This window comes from Octodon degus, unplaced genomic scaffold (genome assembly GCF_000260255.1).
Source record: "Octodon degus isolate 3935 unplaced genomic scaffold, OctDeg1.0 scaffold00002, whole genome shotgun sequence".
Classification (NCBI taxonomy): domain Eukaryota; kingdom Metazoa; phylum Chordata; class Mammalia; order Rodentia; family Octodontidae; genus Octodon; species Octodon degus.
The window spans coordinates 3,704,642-3,720,231 of record NW_004524578.1 but is presented as its reverse complement, the minus strand read 5'-3'; positions in this window follow the sequence as shown (position 1 = coordinate 3,720,231).

Genomic DNA, 15,590 nt, shown 5'->3' with positions numbered 1-15,590 from the left:
TGATCTTCCTGTTTTCAGCCTCACCAGTATGGGGATTACAGGTGTGCGCCACCACGCCCGGACTCAGTTTCCGAATCCGCGGGTCGGGGGCAGGGCTGGCGCGATATGCAAGACCCAGGATTGAACCCTGGTCCCTGCACTTGCCAAAACAGGCTCTTAGTCCACTGAGCTACCTTGCCGGTCCTAGTTTTCTCCTTTTTGATTTTTCCTTCTTTCTTTTTTCCATTCCCTCATCCCAGTTTCTCTTTCCTTTTGAAGTTTTCTTTTCCATTTTATAATACATGTTGTACCTTTTTTTAATTTTATTTTAGGGAAGGGTCTACAGGGTGTTCAAGGTCTCACTACTAGATTGGACTCATAGGCCTGTTTTCAGCCTCTCAAGAGCTGGGATTACAGGTGCACCACCACGCCCAGTCTCAATTGCCATCTCAGTGTGCCCGGGGGGTGGGGCTGGCACGGCAGGCCCGGGGATTGAACCCCCAGCCCCTGCACCTGCTTGCAGGCACTTTAATCCACTGAGCTATTTGGCTGGCCCTCATTTTGGATCTTATCTACTCTTTCAGTTTCTTACACTAGGAAGACAAAATGATGTTCCCACATGGGCATCTGACTTATTTCACTTGAGTATGGTCTTGAGTTGTATCCATGTACCTGTGAAAGTCTCCAGTTCATCCTTATTTGTGGCTGAGCAGTACTCCATTGTATAAAGAGACCCCATCTTTTTCATCCATTCCTCAGTTGATGGGCATTTGGATTGTTTCCAAGATGTAGCTGTGACAAGTTGTGCTGCCGTGAACATGGGTGTGTGTACATCAGCGTGGTATGACGCTTTCAGTTCTTCTGAGAAGATACCCAGAAGGGGAATAAATAGCTAGGTTGAATGGGACCCCTAATCCTAGTTTCCTTAGGAATCTCCATACTGATTTTCACAGTGGTTAGCATGCCCATTTTTAAACTGAATTATTTATTTATTTAGCTTTTCAGTTTTTGGCGATCTTCGTATATTCTTTTTCTTTTCCTTTCTTTTTTTTTTTTTGTACCAGAAATCAAACTCAGAATCTTTTGCTTGCCAGACAGGTGCTGGGCCACTAAGCTGTATGCCTGCTCCGTGTTTGTGCTCTTCTGTTCTGTAGGTTGCCTTTCTACTTGTTTTCTTTCCTACAGAAGCTTTTAAGTTTGTTCATTTTTGCTTTTATTTCCTGTACTGTTTTGGCCTGGACCAAAAGAACCCTGCCCCTTCCAGTGTTCGGAAGTGTTTCCCCTTGAATAAAGTTCCTCATTGTTTGTGTGAAGCTTTTACCCTGCAGGGAGAACAGTTGTACGTTGTGCTTCTTTCTATATTGAGAACCATGAAAGTGACATTGTTAAATGTCTGTTCTGGGAGCTGAACTGAAAAGAGGATTTATTGGAAATTCAATGAAATAGAAAGTTTAATTTAAAGCCCCATAGCCAAGTAGATGGTGGTCTGAGAAAATAGTGAGAATGTGTCACTGCACCAGAATTTTTGTGGGTACCCTTGAAGTGTCGTTGTAGATGGGGGATCTGCTGAGAGGAAAGCCCTGTAGAACTGGTCTGGAGCTGGTGCCAAAGACTGCTGCAAAGATGGGGAGTCTGAGCTAGTGGAGCGTGGGGTAGGAGGAAATAGAGACCCGGGCAGGTGATGGAAGGGATGCCCTGGCGTTTGCCAAGTTCAGTGGTGCTGCCCTCTCGTGCTGAAACAGTAAGTGTGGCTGCTGGAGGCAGAGAGGGCCACCCCGAGGCGGCTGCTGAGTCCCCTGACCCAGAAGGACATCCTGTCTCTGCTGCCAGAGTCAGCGAAGTTCTGCACAGGAGACCCCACGGCAGCGAAGCAGATGTTCTCCACTACAGAAACAAGTAGACACTAGGATTCACCGAACAGCCGGAGAAAGACTGTGAATTATCTTTTTTTTTTTTTCAAAAGAGGAAGTAATCCTTGAGAAAAAAAAATATATTGGATTAAATTCAGAAAGATACAAAAGAATATTGCAATGAGGACGTCTTAAGATACTTTAGAAATTGAAACTTTTTGCCTAATTAACAAGATGGCAAAGCAGAAAAGCAGTCGGGAGGAGAAAGCTGTTAAGTTACAGAAATGCAAAGGGGTCAAAAGAATGAAAGAGCAATGAGTCAACTCGGAAACTTTCCAGGAGACAGGAGGGGCTTTCCATGGTGGTGCCGGGGCAAGAGGAGAGGATGTGCTGGCGCCATGTTGCTCAAAAAGGGACGAGGACGCTGATGAACGTAGGTATTGTTAGTAAACGTAGTAAGTTCAAAAAAAGTAAACGCATCTCAAAAGATGTTTACCCTCATATTGGGGGAAAGGGAACCACTCCAGGTTCATAATGCTGAAAGTTAAATATATAGCTAAACAGGTAAAGCAGGCAGAGATTTGGAAAGGTTGAAAAATATAAACATACAGGGCTGGTGAGATGGTTCAGTGGTTTAAAGCACCTACTTAGAACAAGCTTAGCAAAGCACAGGGACCGTGGTTCAATCCCCCAGCACCACATGCCAGCCAGCCCCGCCCCCTGGTGGGCTGAGCTGGCCACACACACACACACACACACACACACACAAATAAATAAATAAATTTTTTTAAAAAAAGAAAACATAAACATACAAAAAGATAAACTAAGGGAATTCGAGTTTGAGTAGAGCTGCAGACCTGCGACCCAGCATCCGAGGTGGTGAATAATAACTCTTCAAGTCTGCAATAAAAAAAAAAAATGGCCTCCAATAAAACTACATTGCAAAAAATGGGAAAGAAACAAATGGAAAAAGTAAGAAAATTGAGGAAGCAGAACCTGAAGATTTTGTGGGAGAAAAAGTGTAGCAGAACCTGAAGATTTTGTGGGACCGAGGTGTAGTGGATGGGAAGGTGGGGCATTTCCTGAAGGGGAAGGGATTTACAGATGCTGACAATGCATGGGAACCTGAAGAAAATGGAGATTGTCCAGAGGTAATTAAAGCATTTCTTAATTTACAAATCAAAGGTTGGTAAAGAAAAAGATGGCACAAAAAGTGAATCTTTATCTGACAGTGAATCTGATGACAGCAAGTCAAAGAAAAAAAGACATGCTGCTGACAAACCTAGAGGCTTTGCTAGAGGTCTTGATCCTGAATGAATAATTGGCAGCACAGATAGTAGCGGGGAATTGATTTCTCATGAAATGGAAAGATTCAGCTGAGGCTGACTTGGTGCCGGCAAAAGAGACAAATAGGAAATGTCCTCACATCGTAATTGCTTTTTATGAAGAGACACTAACTTGGGGTTTTTCTTCAGAAGATAAAGCTCAATAACATATCATTTATATACATATATATAAGATGTATATCCTTTATATAAAAGATATATATGTATCTTATATCTATATAATATATATCATATATATATTATTGTTGATATTTTGATTTGTTAGTATGGGACAAAAAGTATTCTAATGAAAATCAAGTTTAATATATCAGTTTTGAAAATAATATTTGGGGGAATTGTTGGGGTTTGTTCATTTTGCGTCTATAGCACTTGTTACTTTGAACAAATAAAGCTTTTGTAGCACTTACTTTATCACAAAAGAGCGTTTGCTAGCTCTTTTCTAGCAAAATTCCTCTGCTTTTCTAAATGTTGGGGGGAACTGTCCGTAGTCAAAATCAGAACTCCTGTTTTAGCTCACAAGCATGAGGACCGTTCTGAGATTTTTGTTTGTGTGTCTACAAATAAAATACTTAGGTAAATGGTTTTATTTTTAACATTCACCAAAACAAAAACTGTGTGGTAAGCTCCTGTTTGAGAAGCCATCATCCTGAACAACCTAAGAAATAAATCACTTCCAGTTAAGTAGAAAGTGTTCCTGAAGCCAAAACCTTGTAAGTTAAATAGATGGTTCTGTGGTTAACTGGACAGCTTAAAGAGGCTATTTTCAAAGCAGCCATATTAGAATCCATATCTGTCTTTAGTCACATAGATGCAGCAGTTGGCAAAATTCCAAATAAGTCAGTAAGTTAATACCTGGTTTGTTGGAATTCGCTAAGGAAGACTTGCCAAGGGGACGTTCAAGATTCCCCAGGACCCATTACTTTACAGCAAGTTGCAGTCTGTACTCAGAAGTCAAGATTCATGGCTATTTTAAGACGTGGCTCCTGAAAACTCACTTAGTGGCTGCAGGTGCTCACAGTGTAGGGCCTCCTGAAGAAGGGAGTGGACAGTTCATAACCTAAATTATTGACCTGCATGTTTTTCTTGACCCCACCTTGTTCCTTCCATGTAGGCTCAGTCTTTCCAGTATTCGGGTTACTGTTTTCATTAGAAGTCAGGAAAACAACTCTGTAGTACTCACAATGTCATTCTAATGTATAGTATTTATTTTATTGTAAATAAAGTTGAGGAGTGGCCAATAAATAGCTTTATATTCCTTTAAAAATATATAAACTAGGAAAAGGTTAGTATAAACATGTAGACGGGTAAAATTATCATCAGGGAGATAGCTCAGAGGCACAAGCACTTGCCTGGTGAGTGCAAGGCCATGAGTTCAATGTCAGATACCAAAATAAAAAACAAAAAAGGAAAGAAAATAACACTTAGAGTCTGTCATGTTGCAGTGACTTTCTATATGATGAAAAATTAAGTCCCTAAGAAGGTATGAGTCAAACATTTAGCCATACAATAATTTTTTTTTTTGGGCTGGCTCAACCCACCCTGAGGCTGGGGCTGATGTGGCATGTGGTGCTGGGAATCAAACAGTGGTCCCCTGTGCCTGCCTAAGCTTGCCTAAGCAGGCACTTTAGACCCCTGTGCTATCTCGCCAGCCAAAAAAATTTTGAAATGTAAAAAGCAAGAATAGATTTATAAGGATGGATTGACAGGTCCATATTTGTGATGGGAAATGTTGACAGGCCTGGTTACAGCAATCGGCAGTTCAGCAAGACAAAAATATAGTTAAAGGTGCAGAGGGCTGAATTATAAAATCCTAAAGGGAAGGATTTTCCCATCGGACCTTCTCACGTACTCTCATGGAAGTGTGAATCGGTAGCGCTCCTTTGGAAGAGATAGTAGTCAGCTTCCTACTGCTGACCACCATACCTGACAGCCGCGACTTAGAGTAGGAAAGCTTTCATTTAGCCCATGCTTTGGGAAGATCCAGTCCATAGCTGGCTGGATCTCAGGTGGGAGTATGATGGAATGCGGTGGAAGGGCGTGATGGAGCGCAGCAGCACAGAGCGAGAGACCAGCACCAGAGGGCAACAGCTGAGGGCATAGAAGTACCCAACGCTGCGCCCCCCACGGCCCTCCGTGTGCTCACGAGTGTGCTCTGCTGGTCTGCGGCGCAGCTGTTCATGCAGTGAAGTTGACACATAAGGATTCATGCTAACAGAAGTCGAGAAGGTTCCTACCCCAGCCCCAAAGATTCTTTCCCAAGTTATAGATCTGTACACAGATTTATCGAGGATGCTGTCTTGGATGCTTTATGGTTTGACAGTAGGCATTTGGAAACACTGCCCATCATTAAGCAGTGGCTGAGTGAGTCACGTGGCATCTCTGATGTGGAATACCGTGGAGCCATTAGTGTGAAAGTGTATATAGAGTGCGTCACGGGAAGAGTTCAAGGCATTTTATTACCCACAGAAGGACACGGCAGGGGAAAATAGGAGCAGTCGGAGCGCTTATTAAATAATCCCAGAGGAAGTAAACACATAGGCAAATAAGCACTAATACTTGGGAGGTGGCAGTAGACGTAGACGTAGTGTGGCCTTTGGCAGAGAGATGGAGGTTTGGGATGAGGCACAAGAGGACACAGCTTTTAATTTTCAGTGTATATCTTACACTCTTCAAATGTTCTCTGTAGATTATTACTTTCTCAACCGTAGGTATTCTTAATCCAGCCTATTTTATATTTACGGTCTTTTCAATATATAAATTAGGTCCACTTTGCTAATAGTCCATCTTGTGTGTGTGTTAAAAGCAATCAAGAGTCTTACAACTTCCAGACAACATTTGAAATGTGCAAGATTAAGCAGGTCTCAGAGGTCAGCAGTGCAAACAGGAGAAATGATCACAGAGCAGGGAAGCTGCCGTCCCATTACTGCATGAACTGTCTTGTTGTGGGCCAGGGAGATGCCTCTGCAGTCCAAGCGCCTGCCTAGCAAGTGCCAAGACCCGGGTTGGATCCCTGGCTCCACGTGCCATGCTGGCCACCTGCCGAGTAGGCCACCGGAACCGGGTGTGGTGGCACACACCTGTCACCCCAGCTCTGGGGAGGCTGAGACAGAAGGATCACTACAAGTCCAAGCTGCACAGTGAGACCCTGTACCAAATAAATAAATAAATAAAATTTTGAAAAACCATGTCATCTGGAGGACACTGCAGTTTACCTGCAGGTGCCAGGTCACCATCTCTCCAGCTAGTTTCTTGTGAAGCTGTGACCATGTGCAGGCGTGTGTGTGTGTGTGTGTGTGTGTGTGTGTGAACGCTGATCACAGCGTGCAGCCCATCTGTAGGTGGCTTAGGTAGCTTGCTGTTTCCTCTTACCTGTGTGTGCGTGGTTCCATGCTCGTGCTGAATAAACAGCTGATGGTCGTGTGTACAGGTGCAAGAGTTATTTTCATGCTTAACCAAAGCACGATGAACAGGACCCGTGGGTGTGCACGGGACAGCCCCCTTGTCCTGGGCATGCCACGCTGGCCTGAGTGTAGGGTAGATCGCTGTCCAGAGGGAAGCGGGTGCCTGCCTGTTTCCTACGAGACCTCAGTCAGGTCTTAATCGCTTCTTCGAGGGGCGCAGAACTGACCTTTAGTGCATGTTACTGCTGCAGTTTTTGGACTCTGTCAGGAAGATTTCTAACATAGCCAGCTGGGAAGAAATATTTTGAAAATGGTATTTGGTAGAACGTGACTCTTAGTTTTTGGCTGAAGCCAAGTGTGTGTGCTGTCACCACAGCCCTCCCCCCACCCCACCCCCGAGCAAATGCTCACCTCACCTTCAGGAGCGTGTTCGCCAGCGCCCGCGTCTTCCCTGATGCATGTTTCCCCCTCTTGCAGGGTAACGCCGTCGTCTGAAAATCCTAATGGTGCTACTTCTGGTGTCAGCCAAGGAAAGCCTTCTCTAAGGCGAATTAAGGGCCGACTGCACAGGAGCAAGAGCCTCAGCAGCGTGGACTTCTGTGAGCTCACCGTAAGTGGACAGCCCGGCGTCGCTCTCGTTGCCTCAGGGAGCGTGACCCGGTTCTCACATCGGATGAGTATTTTCATTTTTAAGAATTTTCCTAAAGGTGCAACAGGCTTATTTGTTACAAGCATTTGTTTAGCTTAACAATTTGGTGTATCTAACAGGTTACCAACCAAAGCGCTTTCTTAAGTGCTCTATCGATGGTACATTTATAATGAATGGCTCTTAAGGAAGGTTCAGCGGAGAAGACAGCGAAACACTTCCTGAATGCAATGAGAAAAATTGAATTACGTTGAATAAAAAATTAATGTAAATTTCTTCGCATATCACAGATTGGTGTTAATATATATAAGTAGAGTCTTCAGTATCTGATCAAATCCAGGCACTCAACTTCTGGACAGTGCCTGAAAATAGTCTAATATTGTTAGGATGGCTCCCAATTTAGTTAATGATGGTATTTTCTTTCTGTTCTAAGTGATTAATTTTAATAGTACTTTTCCAGGATAAGTGGGTGCGTGGTAAATTCATTCACGTCTTTAAGGAAGCACTGATACTTGTAGGCTCAACTAAAAGAGATAAGGCGATGCTGTAGAGTATATACCAGGATACTTTTTGCTTTTGAATGTTACTTAAATTTATGTATTTTGGGGTCCATTGGCAGAGTATTGGACGCTAAAGTTGCTTGGTACACTACGTATGTTTTTCTTTGAGTTCGAAAAAATTCTGCACAAAAAATTATCATTGAACACAGGTCTGGTTTATGAAACTAAATCTTGTCTTTTTGAGATTCTGATAGTTGCATCTTTTATTTATAATTGATGGAAACAAAAGCCCAGTAAATGTGAGTGTTCTTTTTCCAAGAAAAATAACCATCATTTTATTCCTGTGATATACAGTTATGAAAAGATAGTAAATAGTAAGTTTAATTCAAGCATAGCACACCTGAGCTTTTTACAAATCTTTTAGGAGAACTTTCAACAGTGAACAATGAGAAGTTGATTGTTGTCACATATACTAGCCACTGATAGGGGGCTGGGAAGACAGCTCAGTGGCTTAAGTGCCTGCCTGGCAAGCACAAGGTCCTGAGTTCCATCCCGGTTTTAAAAAAGCCGCTATCTGAGCACCTCCCCTTCCTAACAACGGACATCAAAATTACAGTAACTTCTGGGAAGAAACAATGTCAGAAATATCCAAAGTGATGAGTATTTCAGAACATTCCCCCAAATTTTGGTAGAAATAAATGTATTCACTTAACAGGCTGCTGAATCTCCTCTGGAGCGTTGAAAGAAAGGAACACACAAGGCAGGCAGGGACGGTGTGAAACAGTAGCTTTCACTTTTAATAAAAAAATACATTTTACATCAAAAATACATAAGCATATCCATCTCTATATATGCATATGGAAATGTTTCACCAAACAATACTTTGAATGCTTTTTTAGTTTTAGTGATTTTTTTACTGAAAGAAAATTTATTCAATTATTTTATTTAAGACTGTTCTTTTTATTTTTGAGACAGGGTCTCACTATGTACTTCAGGCTGGCCTTGCACTCACTTTGTAGCCCAGTCTGCTCTTGAATTTGCAACGATCCTCCTGCCTCAGCCTCCCGGGTGCTGAGATTACAGGCGTGTGCCACCATACCTGGCTTGAAATAGTTCTTGAACTCTTTTGTATCACTCAAGAAGGCGAAGCAAGACCTATGGGAAAACAGTTGATCACTAACGGAGTGAAAAGAATGCAAAGCCAGTTCTTCCTAAATCAACTTAATGATGAACGTGACTATGGAAAATATAAATATAGTTGAACGTGAGCTGAACTGGTTTTCAGGAGTGAATCGGCAGGTCGACATGCTGCACCCGCCTCTGGGAGGCTATGGGTAGGGTGGGGAGCACAGCTGGGCAATTTGGTGACCTGGGGATACTCTGTTTCAAAGTAAAAAAAATCAGTAAGGGCTGGGTGTGTGACTTAGTGCCGAGGTGCTGGCTTCGGTGTCTTCCACCACACACACACACACACACACACACACACACACACATACACACACAAAGTCACCTCATTGAAAAACACATTTGAATCAATTAGAACATAAAAATGGAAACGAGAATTTGACTAATTCTCTATGATGTTTAATACTCATGAATAAATAGAAAAGTAATTTGAAATGTCATAAAATATGCTTACTTGTTTATCAGAGTCATTCTGGTTGAGTAAGAGGTTAAATTTACTCTAGAACATACTAAGAATAATAGTTACATGTTAATTATCCTGTATCCAAAATGCCCAGGGCCGGGATCACTTGTGTTTTGCAGTGGGAATATTGCAAATCTCCAACGAGCTGTGTCAGAGACGGGACACAGGGGCTGGGGAGATGGCTCAGTGGAATAAGTGCTTGTCTGGCAAGCTCAAGGGTCTGAGTTCAATCCCTGGTTCTGCCAAAAAACAAAGCAAAAAGCAAACGAACAAACAAACAAACAAACAAAAAACAGAGACAGGACCCAAGTGGAAACACAAAGCCCATTTACATCTCATACACACCCCCTACACACAATTTGAGGTAATGTTACACAGTATTTTCAGAGCACCAGCATTGTGATTGCTGCCTGTCATATCAGATGTACAGGTTTCCACTGTAGCAACACACTGATGCTCAGGGTGTGCAGCATTTTTAGACTAGGGACATTCAACCTGTATTTGGTAGAAGAGCGTTTTCAATTTCCCACAAACCGAATGTATACTTGAGCTATAAGAAAAACTTGGCAAATTAAGTAATTTTTTAAATTATAAACAATATGTTTAAATTTTTTCTTGCCTTTTTCCGTGATCGGGCTGGGTCCATGCAAAGGAACGGCAACAGCAGCCAGGTGCAAAATCTTTTTGTCCATGAAGGGAAGGGATTTTGACACTGACTTTAAAAGAGAAGAAAAGTTAAGATTCATAGAAGGGTGACTGGGGGAGCTACATTTCCTGGGATAATGGTGTCTGCACTTGGCCTCACAGACCGTGCCTTTTCTTTGATTTTCCATTTCTAAAGAGTGCGTATGATATTCCATTTCTCTTTCCGTCATTAACAGTGCATTAATAAAATCTTCATTACTGCAATCACTTTGTTTGGATTCACTTCTTATGTTTTATTAGTCAGGGCTGGTGGGGCAGCAATCTGTATTTTGTGTTTCTGAACACTTATTCTTTTGGACACTTGTAGAGGATTAGACATTTTTGCCATGCACATGTTTCACTTTTAGAAAAATAACAAACTGATTTTCAAAACTATGTTTTCTTTAAAAAAAAAAAAAAGGATTTGGGGGGCTGGTGAGATGGTTCAGTGGTCTAAAGCACCTACTTAGAACAAGCTTAGCAAAGCACAGGGACCGCGGTTCAATCCCCAGCACCACATGCCAGCCAGCCCCGCCCCCTGGTGGGCTGAGCTGGCCACACACACACACACACACACACACACACACTAAAATAAAATAAAAATTTAAAAAAAAAAAAAGGATTTGGTGAAGATGGTGGAGGATGTGTTGGAGCATTGGTGGCAGTAAAGGCTCAGGTAGAAATGATGGAGAAGGAGGTGTCGGTGTCAGAGTGAGCAGGTTATTCTCATTTCTTCCTTCAGAACTGGCAGCTAGCACTGTAATACCCAAAATATGCGGGAGCATCTAGTGTCTTTGACCTGGAGCTAAAAAATAACTTTTCCCTATATTTCAAAATTTCGTCTTTTTTTGAAAATACTTGCCTCATTTAATCTTTTTTTTTTTTTTTGGTAAAAGAAACAAGCATTCCATTTTTTTAAAGAGCATGGATTAGAAGAGGGCTTCTTGGATCTGGAAGGTGCCCAGGACTGGCTTGGGGGCCGGGGTGCACCTCAGTGGGAGGATGCTTGCCATGCATGTGCAAGGCCCCGGGCTCTAGAAACCTGTATAAACTAGGAAAAAAAATTGGTCTTGAAGCACAGTTGAGCTTGTATTATAATTATGGAAAACCAAGTTTTAAGATCTTAGCTGCCCAAGTCTAAAGGAAAGATACTTGTTAATAGATCAATCGCAGATCTGATTGTAGATAATCATTATTCCTAATTTCTTTCAGGAAAATGTTCCCCAGGGCTCTGTAAATATTCCTCCAGTTATAAAAAAAAAAAACCTGCAAATTTTGTTGTAGCATGCATTTTTTTTAAGATTTATAAAAATACTTGATAAACATATGGATACCTGTGACTGCTGAAGCAAACAGAGGTGGCGCACACCTGTGAGGCCAGCTCTTGGGGGGCTAAGACAGGAAGTCGCCACAGGTTCAAGGCCTGAGCTACATAGAAAGACCCTGTCTCATAAAAACAAAATAAATGAATAATGCTGAGATCCTTAAAATAGGTTTAGTTCATAATCTCCTATCATATACTCATACCAAATTCATATAACCTAGAGAATAAGATTTATAGTTTTGATTTTATGTTTTACCTGTAATGTTTCCAAATTTGTCCAAAAAAAATTGCAACTTTTATGGGTTTTGGAAAAGCCCAAGACATGCCCTTGCTGTATTTTCCAGGTCCCCGCTGCTGGCCGAGAAGCCTCGGGTTCCCGCTGAGATGGTTGGCTCTGGTCCTGGGCAGCAGATTGGTGCCGTGTCACTCCCGGGGAGAAGCAATTATTTCAGCTTTCTCTGCGGAGAGTCAATAGGAGAGGCGTTCAGGCTCATTTTGTAGATGCTGTGGCCTAAGTGACTGACATCCTAGTTAGTCGAGGGAGGCTGGAACGCTTCCCTCCTCTCCACTGCCCTAAGACAGTGTCCAGAGAGACTTGTTATACAAATTTTAGGCAAGTCTGAGGTGGACCAGTCTGTTCTGTCTGTCTTGCTTAGAAAGCCCGAGCCCGCCTGCAACATTTTAATGAGAAAAAGTGTTACAGAAGTCAGCTGACAGTTTCTTGGGGTGATCCAGCGATGCACAGTTGGCCCCTGAATCTGTGGGTTTGGGATGCTCTAATTCAGCCAGCCGTGCATCAGAAATGACTCTTTTAAAATTGCGTCTGTGCTGACCATGTACAGACTCTTCTTGTGTCATTAGTCTCTAAACAAGGTGACATCCCAGCTACTTACCTGGCATTTGCATTGTGGTAGGTGTTAGGAGCAACCTAGAGATCAGGTTTTAAATGTGTGTGAGGAGGTGGGTAGGTTCTACGCAAACGCTGTGCCATTTTACACAGTGGCTTGAGGGTCCGCAAACTGGTGTTCCAGGGGCCCCAGAACCGGTACTGTTTGGATACCAGAATGACTATACTGTCAATCAGGATGAAGAAGACAAATCGTCATTTGTCTGTATTATTTATTCATTTGTTGTCTTTCTGAGGCAGGGTTCAACTGTGCAGCTCAGCCTGGCCTTGAGCTCACGGTAATGCTTAGGCTGGTCTCAAACTCGGAACAATCCTGCTGCCTCAGCCTCCTGAGTGCTGGGATTACAGATGTGCGCCACCACACCCGGCTGTCATTTGTCTGTAGATTTAGTTAGCGATGCTTGCGTTCCTGTCTGTCTCAGTTTACTTGGGTGTGTGAGTGATTGAATTACATGCTCACTTCTTGCCCTTTCATCCCTCTTGAGTTCTCAGTGTAACTGAAGAATTTTAAGGAATAATGTTAGAATTTAACAGACTACTTAATAATTTACATAGTTTATTGATCGGATTTCCTCCCTGAAATGGAGAAATGGAGCTGATTAGGTAAGATCCATTTAGTTTGGTGTGGAAAAGGCTGCTCTAGAATATAAGCTTAAGCAATGTATTTCCTGTTTCATATGTATAAACCTAAAATGCTTATTCTGTTCCAACAGAAAAAATTCTACAGAAAGTTGTGTGCACAGTAAATAGAAAGAATGCTCCAGTTAGAATCTTTCGGTGACATTCCCTTAACCTTGAGTGAGAAAAAAAGATTCAGTCATTATGGAGAACCAGGGGTAACAAGGATCTTTGGAGAAGGTTTCCTCGTGAGATGGAAAATGGGTGATAAGACATTATTTGGAGCATTGCATTTGTGTTCTTCCAGGCCATCAGTCATCTTCCCCTGCTGCCTGAAGTGTAGTTCTGTGGTACTTCTCCGATCAGCAAGTTTTTCTCATGTTTAAAGATAGTTCTTTCTTCAGACAAAGAGGAGTCTTCACATGGGATCACAGGATGTATAACGTGCTGGGCCCGTTGGTGATAACAGTTGCACCTCCTTGTACTCTCAAGCCTTCTCCTCTGTAAGATCTGTGCCCAAACCCACAGGCCTGCTTTGACACTCAGTTCTCTCTAGACTTTGAGCATCTAGAAGTGTGTGTCCTGAGCTCTAGTAGCCGGGACAGCTTTCCTTTTGCTTGTGCATCCTGCCTGTGTCAGTGGCCCCAGTCCCAAGACCACAGCAGCTGCCCTGGGCTCTTCATGCACGTGTTGTCCCAAGTTGCATCATATACTCCAGCTCCTCATGGGTAGGGAAAATTTTTTTTTGTCTTCCCCCAAATAGCAAGCATAACAGATTCTATATTCATGAAGTACATGTTGATTGATATTCTTTATCTTTTTGAGACAGGGTCTTGTGATGTGGTTCAGGCTGGCCTTGAGCTTACTTTGTAACTTGCAACAATCCTCCTGCCTCAACCTTCCATATGGTGGGGTTACAAACATGCGCCACCACGCTCAACTATATTGACTGATTTTTGTTTGACTGATGGTTTCATTAACTGTGGCAGCTGAGTAGAAGAAAAGCTTAGAGACCAGTAAATAGTGGGGACTAAAAAGCAAGAGAACATGGAAGATAATATAATGTACTGGGCACCTAGTCAGGTAAGGTAGCCAAGGGGCTGTATCAACTGGTTTCTCTCTGGGAAACATGCTCGAGTGCTGAGACATAGGGGAGGTTGTTTTGAATAGCCCAAGTACCGGTGGTGGTGGTGGTGGTGGTGATGGTGGTGGTGATGGTGGTGGTGGCAGAGGTGGAGGTGATAGACTTGCTGATGGTGGCAATAGTGTGGGAGGTGGTGATCTGGATGGTGGTAATGATGATGGGATGGTAGTGATGAAAGTGGAGGTGGCGATGGCTGTGGAGGTACAGGAAGTGGTGTGATAGAGATAGTGGTGATGTATGGGTGGTGGGCATGGTGGTGAGAGCCGGGCCAGTAGAGATGGTGGGAGTTGTGATTGTAGAGGCAGTGTTGGCGACAAAGGTAGAGTGTTGGTGACCATGGAGGTAGAAGAGCTGGTGGTATGAAGAAGGTAGGGATATTGATTGAAGAAGTGGTGGTGGACATGGAGATAGTGGTAGGAGTGGTGGGGGAGGGGAGAGTGATGATGGAGGTGTTAATGAAAGTGGGGTGCATTTGTGGTGATAGTGGTAAAGGTGGATATGTTATTTGTGGTTGAAGTGGAGATTGAGGTTATGGTGCAAGTGGCAGTGAAGATTTTGGTGGTGGGAGGTATGATGGGGTGGTGGACATGGAGGTAGGGAGGTAGAGGTGTTGGAGATAGTGGATATAGTGATGAAAGTCGTGGTGATGGTAGAGGTGGTGGAGTCAGAGGAGATGGAGGTAGAGCTGGCAAGTTAGAACTGGGAGTAGAAGGGGTATGCAGGTGAAAGTGGCAATGGTGGTGGTGGGTGTGGAGGTGCAAGTAGAGGAGGTGATGTAGGTAGTTATAGTAATTGCAGAGGAGTGGATGGTTGTGGAAGGAATGGTGGTGGTGGTGAGGTGGTAGCGGCGGATGTGGAAATGGTAGTGGTAAAGGTAGTAGTGTTAGAGTCGGAATGGAGGTGGAGATGCTGGAGTCATGGTGATGGTAGAAGTAGAGGTAGAAGTGGTGGAGGTGCAGGTGGCAGTGTTGCAGTTAGAGGTGGAAGTGGTATAGATAAGGGTGGAGGTAGCGGTGGTCATTATGGTGGAGGTGGAAGAGGTGATTGGATAGATTGCTGCAGTGATAAGGACAGTGGTGGACGTGGCCAGGGCAGCATCTGCTTCCACACTGGGCCAGGTCTTTCAGATTTTGAAGCCATTGGAGTGTTCCTAATGGCAGGTGGCGGAGCATGCTCTTGAGCTCACCCCAACAGTAAGCGCCATTATGTAACTCCTCCTCACGAGTGGCAGCTCAGAGGTTCTGCAGGGCTAGGTGAATCAGTGGGCCCGTTCTGTTCTCTGAAGCCTTGGGTGCCACCTCTGCGCTCTGTGGTGGCTTCACTGGGAATCTGGTAACGTAGTGGGGACAATAACTCAGGGCCTCACGTCCACACGGCGAAGACAGGAAGGGCCAGGGTCTCTTCCTGTGATCCTCACAAGCATGGAGAACTTCCCCAAGAGCCCTCCCTTGCCCCTTCTATCTCGCTGGGCCTTTTCCTGGATGAGGCTTTATTTTGGTGAATACTGTACACTGATTTGCTTAGCTGAGTTCTTTGATCAAAG